The following is a 6,066-nucleotide window of genomic DNA, read 5'->3' as shown; positions in this document are numbered from 1 at the left end:
GTCCTTCGCACTTCTCAGTATTTGCTATTCAGACTTTAGTTTCAGTAGTGTATTGGTTATCACGTTCGCCTCACACGCGAAAGTCAGTCACACCCTTAGTTTTCCAATCATTCGGTTTCCGTAGTGTAGTGGTTATCACGTTCGCCTCACACGCGAAAGGTCCCCGGTTCGAAACCGGGCGGAAACATTTTGTAATATTCAATATTTCCCAATGCCCAGAGGCTAGCATTTGGTTTGAAACAGTTGAGGTTTGTCTAAACCTTGCTGTCTACCTCTCCGACCTGTGGATCAATGTTGCCGTTTTTTTGGGGACCTCCACCATGCGATCTGTATGAATGTGACCAGACTGACAGCTTCTCTGAGCCAGGCAAATTCATTTATCAGGGTCATTGTAATGGATATATCCAAAGAAATGGCAATATAATCCAAGGTAAAACAAACAAAAATGTAGATCGTTTTCTGTCATTTCAGCTGCTTGATGTGATTGTGTGATAGATTTAGTTGGCTGGCTAGCAAAGGAAAAGAAGCTAGCCTGCATAGGTACAGTGCATTCGGAAAGTTTTCAGACCCCTTACTTTTTTCCACATTTTGTTACGTTACAGCCTTATACTAAAATGGATGAAATAAAATAAAATCTATCTACACACAATACCACATAATGACAAAGCGATAACATATAGTTTTTATTAATGAAAAAAATATTTTAAAAATACCTTATTTACATACATTTTCAGACCCTTTGCTATGAGGCTGGAAATTGAGCTCAGGTCCATCCTGTTTCCATTGATCATCCTTGAGATGTTTCTTCAACTTGATTGGAGTCCACCTGTGGTAAATTCAAATGATTGGTCATTTCTGCAGCATTGAAGGTACCCAAGAACACAGTGGCTTCCATCACTCTTAAATAGAAGAAGTTTGGAACCACCAAGCCTCTTCCAAGTTCCGGCTGCACACGATAATTCCCGGCTTCTCATGTCTACCTCACATAATATCCCAAATTGAGTACCACAGAAAGAGCCATAATACCCATTAAATATTTTAAAAATACCTTATTTACGTACGTTTTCAGACCCTTTGCTATGAGGCTGGAAATTGAGCTCAGGTCCATCCTGTTTCCATTGATCATCCTTGAGATGTTTCTTCAACTTGATTGGAGTCCACCTGTGGTAAATTCAAATGATTGGTCATTTCTGCAGCATTGAAGGTACCCAAGAACACAGTGGCTTCCATCACTCTTAAATGGAAGAAGTTTTGAACCACCAAGCCTCTTCCAAGAGCCGCTGCACACAATAATTCCCGGCTTCTCAAGCCTTATTGTTTAATTAATTGACTAAGTAATTTCTGATTTCATTAGGTTCTGAGAGCGATAAATGTCCCACCCAGCCAAAGTCAGCCACACCCTTAGTATTCCACTCATTGGGTTTCCGTAGTGTAGTGGTTATCACGTTCGCCTAACACGCGAAAGGTCCCCGGTTCGAGACCGGGCGGAAACACATTTTAACAAATTGGTCCTTCGCACTTCTCAGTATTTGCTATTCAGACTTTAGTTTCAGTAGTGTATTGGTTATCACGTTCGCCTCACACGCGAAAGTCAGTCACACCCTTAGTTTTCCAATCATTCGGTTTCCGTAGTGTAGTGGTTATCACGTTCGCCTCACACGCGAAAGGTCCCCGGTTCGAAACCGGGCGGAAACATTTTGTAATATTCAATATTTCCCAATGCCCAGAGGCTAGCATTTGGTTTGAAACAGTTGAGGTTATTGTCTAAACCTTGCTGTCTACCTCTCCGACCTGTGGATCAATGTTGCCGTTTTTTTGGGGACCTCCACCATGCGATCTGTATGAATGTGACCAGACTGACAGCTTCTCTGAGCCAGGCAAATTCATTTATCAGGGTCATTGTAATGGATATATCCAAAGAAATGGCAATATAATCCAAGGTAAAACAAACAAAAATGTAGATCGTTTTCTGTCATTTCAGCTGCTTGATGTGATTGTGTGATAGATTTAGTTGGCTGGCTAGCAAAGGAAAAGAAGCTAGCCTGCATAGGTACAGTGCATTCGGAAAGTTTTCAGACCCCTTACTTTTTTCCACATTTTGTTACGTTACAGCCTTATACTAAAATGGATGAAATAAAATAAAATCTATCTACACACAATACCACATAATGACAAAGCGATAACATATAGTTTTTATTAATGAAAAAAATATTTTAAAAATACCTTATTTACATACATTTTCAGACCCTTTGCTATGAGGCTGGAAATTGAGCTCAGGTCCATCCTGTTTCCATTGATCATCCTTGAGATGTTTCTTCAACTTGATTGGAGTCCACCTGTGGTAAATTCAAATGATTGGTCATTTCTGCAGCATTGAAGGTACCCAAGAACACAGTGGCTTCCATCACTCTTAAATAGAAGAAGTTTGGAACCACCAAGCCTCTTCCAAGTTCCGGCTGCACACGATAATTCCCGGCTTCTCATGTCTACCTCACATAATATCCCAAATTGAGTACCACAGAAAGAGCCATAATACCCATTAAATATTTTAAAAATACCTTATTTACGTACGTTTTCAGACCCTTTGCTATGAGGCTGGAAATTGAGCTCAGGTCCATCCTGTTTCCATTGATCATCCTTGAGATGTTTCTTCAACTTGATTGGAGTCCACCTGTGGTAAATTCAAATGATTGGTCATTTCTGCAGCATTGAAGGTACCCAAGAACACAGTGGCTTCCATCACTCTTAAATGGAAGAAGTTTTGAACCACCAAGCCTCTTCCAAGAGCCGCTGCACACAATAATTCCCGGCTTCTCAAGCCTTATTGTTTAATTAATTGACTAAGTAATTTCTGATTTCATTAGGTTCTGAGAGCGATAAATGTCCCACCCAGCCAAAGTCAGCCACACCCTTAGTATTCCACTCATTGGGTTTCCGTAGTGTAGTGGTTATCACGTTCGCCTAACACGCGAAAGGTCCCCGGTTCGAGACCGGGCGGAAACACATTTTAACAAATTGGTCCTTCGCACTTCTCAGTATTTGCTATTCAGACTTTAGTTTCAGTAGTGTATTGGTTATCACGTTCGCCTCACACGCGAAAGTCAGTCACACCCTTAGTTTTCCAATCATTCGGTTTCCGTAGTGTAGTGGTTATCACGTTCGCCTCACACGCGAAAGGTCCCCGGTTCGAAACCGGGCGGAAACATTTTGTAATATTCAATATTTCCCAATGCCCAGAGGCTAGCATTTGGTTTGAAACAGTTGAGGTTTGTCTAAACCTTGCTGTCTACCTCTCCGACCTGTGGATCAATGTTGCCGTTTTTTTGGGGACCTCCACCATGCGATCTGTATGAATGTGACCAGACTGACAGCTTCTCTGAGCCAGGCAAATTCATTTATCAGGGTCATTGTAATGGATATATCCAAAGAAATGGCAATATAATCCAAGGTAAAACAAACAAAAATGTAGATCGTTTTCTGTCATTTCAGCTGCTTGATGTGATTGTGTGATAGATTTAGTTGGCTGGCTAGCAAAGGAAAAGAAGCTAGCCTGCATAGGTACAGTGCATTCGGAAAGTTTTCAGACCCCTTACTTTTTTCCACATTTTGTTACGTTACAGCCTTATACTAAAATGGATGAAATAAAATAAAATCTATCTACACACAATACCACATAATGACAAAGCGATAACATATAGTTTTTATTAATGAAAAAAATATTTTAAAAATACCTTATTTACATACATTTTCAGACCCTTTGCTATGAGGCTGGAAATTGAGCTCAGGTCCATCCTGTTTCCATTGATCATCCTTGAGATGTTTCTTCAACTTGATTGGAGTCCACCTGTGGTAAATTCAAATGATTGGTCATTTCTGCAGCATTGAAGGTACCCAAGAACACAGTGGCTTCCATCACTCTTAAATAGAAGAAGTTTGGAACCACCAAGCCTCTTCCAAGTTCCGGCTGCACACGATAATTCCCGGCTTCTCATGTCTACCTCACATAATATCCCAAATTGAGTACCACAGAAAGAGCCATAATACCCATTAAATATTTTAAAAATACCTTATTTACGTACGTTTTCAGACCCTTTGCTATGAGGCTGGAAATTGAGCTCAGGTCCATCCTGTTTCCATTGATCATCCTTGAGATGTTTCTTCAACTTGATTGGAGTCCACCTGTGGTAAATTCAAATGATTGGTCATTTCTGCAGCATTGAAGGTACCCAAGAACACAGTGGCTTCCATCACTCTTAAATGGAAGAAGTTTTGAACCACCAAGCCTCTTCCAAGAGCCGCTGCACACAATAATTCCCGGCTTCTCAAGCCTTATTGTTTAATTAATTGACTAAGTAATTTCTGATTTCATTAGGTTCTGAGAGCGATAAATGTCCCACCCAGCCAAAGTCAGCCACACCCTTAGTATTCCACTCATTGGGTTTCCGTAGTGTAGTGGTTATCACGTTCGCCTAACACGCGAAAGGTCCCCGGTTCGAGACCGGGCGGAAACACATTTTAACAAATTGGTCCTTCGCACTTCTCAGTATTTGCTATTCAGACTTTAGTTTCAGTAGTGTATTGGTTATCACGTTCGCCTCACACGCGAAAGTCAGTCACACCCTTAGTTTTCCAATCATTCGGTTTCCGTAGTGTAGTGGTTATCACGTTCGCCTCACACGCGAAAGGTCCCCGGTTCGAAACCGGGCGGAAACATTTTGTAATATTCAATATTTCCCAATGCCCAGAGGCTAGCATTTGGTTTGAAACAGTTGAGGTTTGTCTAAACCTTGCTGTCTACCTCTCCGACCTGTGGATCAATGTTGCCGTTTTTTTGGGGACCTCCACCATGCGATCTGTATGAATGTGACCAGACTGACAGCTTCTCTGAGCCAGGCAAATTCATTTATCAGGGTCATTGTAATGGATATATCCAAAGAAATGGCAATATAATCCAAGGTAAAACAAACAAAAATGTAGATCGTTTTCTGTCATTTCAGCTGCTTGATGTGATTGTGTGATAGATTTAGTTGGCTGGCTAGCAAAGGAAAAGAAGCTAGCCTGCATAGGTACAGTGCATTCGGAAAGTTTTCAGACCCCTTACTTTTTTCCACATTTTGTTACGTTACAGCCTTATACTAAAATGGATGAAATAAAATAAAATCTATCTACACACAATACCACATAATGACAAAGCGATAACATATAGTTTTTATTAATGAAAAAAATATTTTAAAAATACCTTATTTACATACATTTTCAGACCCTTTGCTATGAGGCTGGAAATTGAGCTCAGGTCCATCCTGTTTCCATTGATCATCCTTGAGATGTTTCTTCAACTTGATTGGAGTCCACCTGTGGTAAATTCAAATGATTGGTCATTTCTGCAGCATTGAAGGTACCCAAGAACACAGTGGCTTCCATCACTCTTAAATAGAAGAAGTTTGGAACCACCAAGCCTCTTCCAAGTTCCGGCTGCACACGATAATTCCCGGCTTCTCATGTCTACCTCACATAATATCCCAAATTGAGTACCACAGAAAGAGCCATAATACCCATTAAATATTTTAAAAATACCTTATTTACGTACGTTTTCAGACCCTTTGCTATGAGGCTGGAAATTGAGCTCAGGTCCATCCTGTTTCCATTGATCATCCTTGAGATGTTTCTTCAACTTGATTGGAGTCCACCTGTGGTAAATTCAAATGATTGGTCATTTCTGCAGCATTGAAGGTACCCAAGAACACAGTGGCTTCCATCACTCTTAAATGGAAGAAGTTTTGAACCACCAAGCCTCTTCCAAGAGCCGCTGCACACAATAATTCCCGGCTTCTCAAGCCTTATTGTTTAATTAATTGACTAAGTAATTTCTGATTTCATTAGGTTCTGAGAGCGATAAATGTCCCACCCAGCCAAAGTCAGCCACACCCTTAGTATTCCACTCATTGGGTTTCCGTAGTGTAGTGGTTATCACGTTCGCCTAACACGCGAAAGGTCCCCGGTTCGAGACCGGGCGGAAACACATTTTAACAAATTGGTCCTTCGCACTTCTCAGTATTTGCTATTCAG

The 6,066-nt window shown here is 40.9% G+C and overlaps 8 non-coding genes across 8 annotated transcripts; all 8 read left to right on the top strand.

The window, feature by feature from the left end:
• The first annotated feature begins 114 nt into the window (after positions 1–114).
• trnav-cac (transfer RNA valine (anticodon CAC)) lies at positions 115–187 on the top strand. Its single transcript has one exon. It is a non-coding gene; the product is annotated as a tRNA-Val (tRNA).
• A 1,233-nt stretch (positions 188–1,420) lies between these two features.
• Positions 1,421–1,493, top strand: trnav-aac (transfer RNA valine (anticodon AAC)). The gene has a single exon. It is a non-coding gene; the product is annotated as a tRNA-Val (tRNA).
• A 129-nt stretch (positions 1,494–1,622) lies between these two features.
• On the top strand, positions 1,623–1,695 carry trnav-cac (transfer RNA valine (anticodon CAC)). The gene has a single exon. It is a non-coding gene; the product is annotated as a tRNA-Val (tRNA).
• Positions 1,696–2,930: 1,235 nt separating this feature from the next.
• Positions 2,931–3,003, top strand: trnav-aac (transfer RNA valine (anticodon AAC)). The gene has a single exon. It is a non-coding gene; the product is annotated as a tRNA-Val (tRNA).
• Positions 3,004–3,132: 129 nt separating this feature from the next.
• On the top strand, positions 3,133–3,205 carry trnav-cac (transfer RNA valine (anticodon CAC)). The gene has a single exon. It is a non-coding gene; the product is annotated as a tRNA-Val (tRNA).
• A 1,233-nt stretch (positions 3,206–4,438) lies between these two features.
• Positions 4,439–4,511, top strand: trnav-aac (transfer RNA valine (anticodon AAC)). Its single transcript has one exon. It is a non-coding gene; the product is annotated as a tRNA-Val (tRNA).
• Positions 4,512–4,640: 129 nt separating this feature from the next.
• trnav-cac (transfer RNA valine (anticodon CAC)) lies at positions 4,641–4,713 on the top strand. Its single transcript has one exon. It is a non-coding gene; the product is annotated as a tRNA-Val (tRNA).
• A 1,233-nt stretch (positions 4,714–5,946) lies between these two features.
• On the top strand, positions 5,947–6,019 carry trnav-aac (transfer RNA valine (anticodon AAC)). Its single transcript has one exon. It is a non-coding gene; the product is annotated as a tRNA-Val (tRNA).
• Positions 6,020–6,066: the final 47 nt, after the last annotated feature.

The sequence above is a fragment of the Oncorhynchus clarkii genome, chromosome 28 (assembly GCF_045791955.1).
Source record: "Oncorhynchus clarkii lewisi isolate Uvic-CL-2024 chromosome 28, UVic_Ocla_1.0, whole genome shotgun sequence".
NCBI classification, from domain to species: Eukaryota; Metazoa; Chordata; class Actinopteri; order Salmoniformes; family Salmonidae; genus Oncorhynchus; species Oncorhynchus clarkii.
This window is presented reverse-complemented; position numbering and strand designations above follow the sequence as displayed.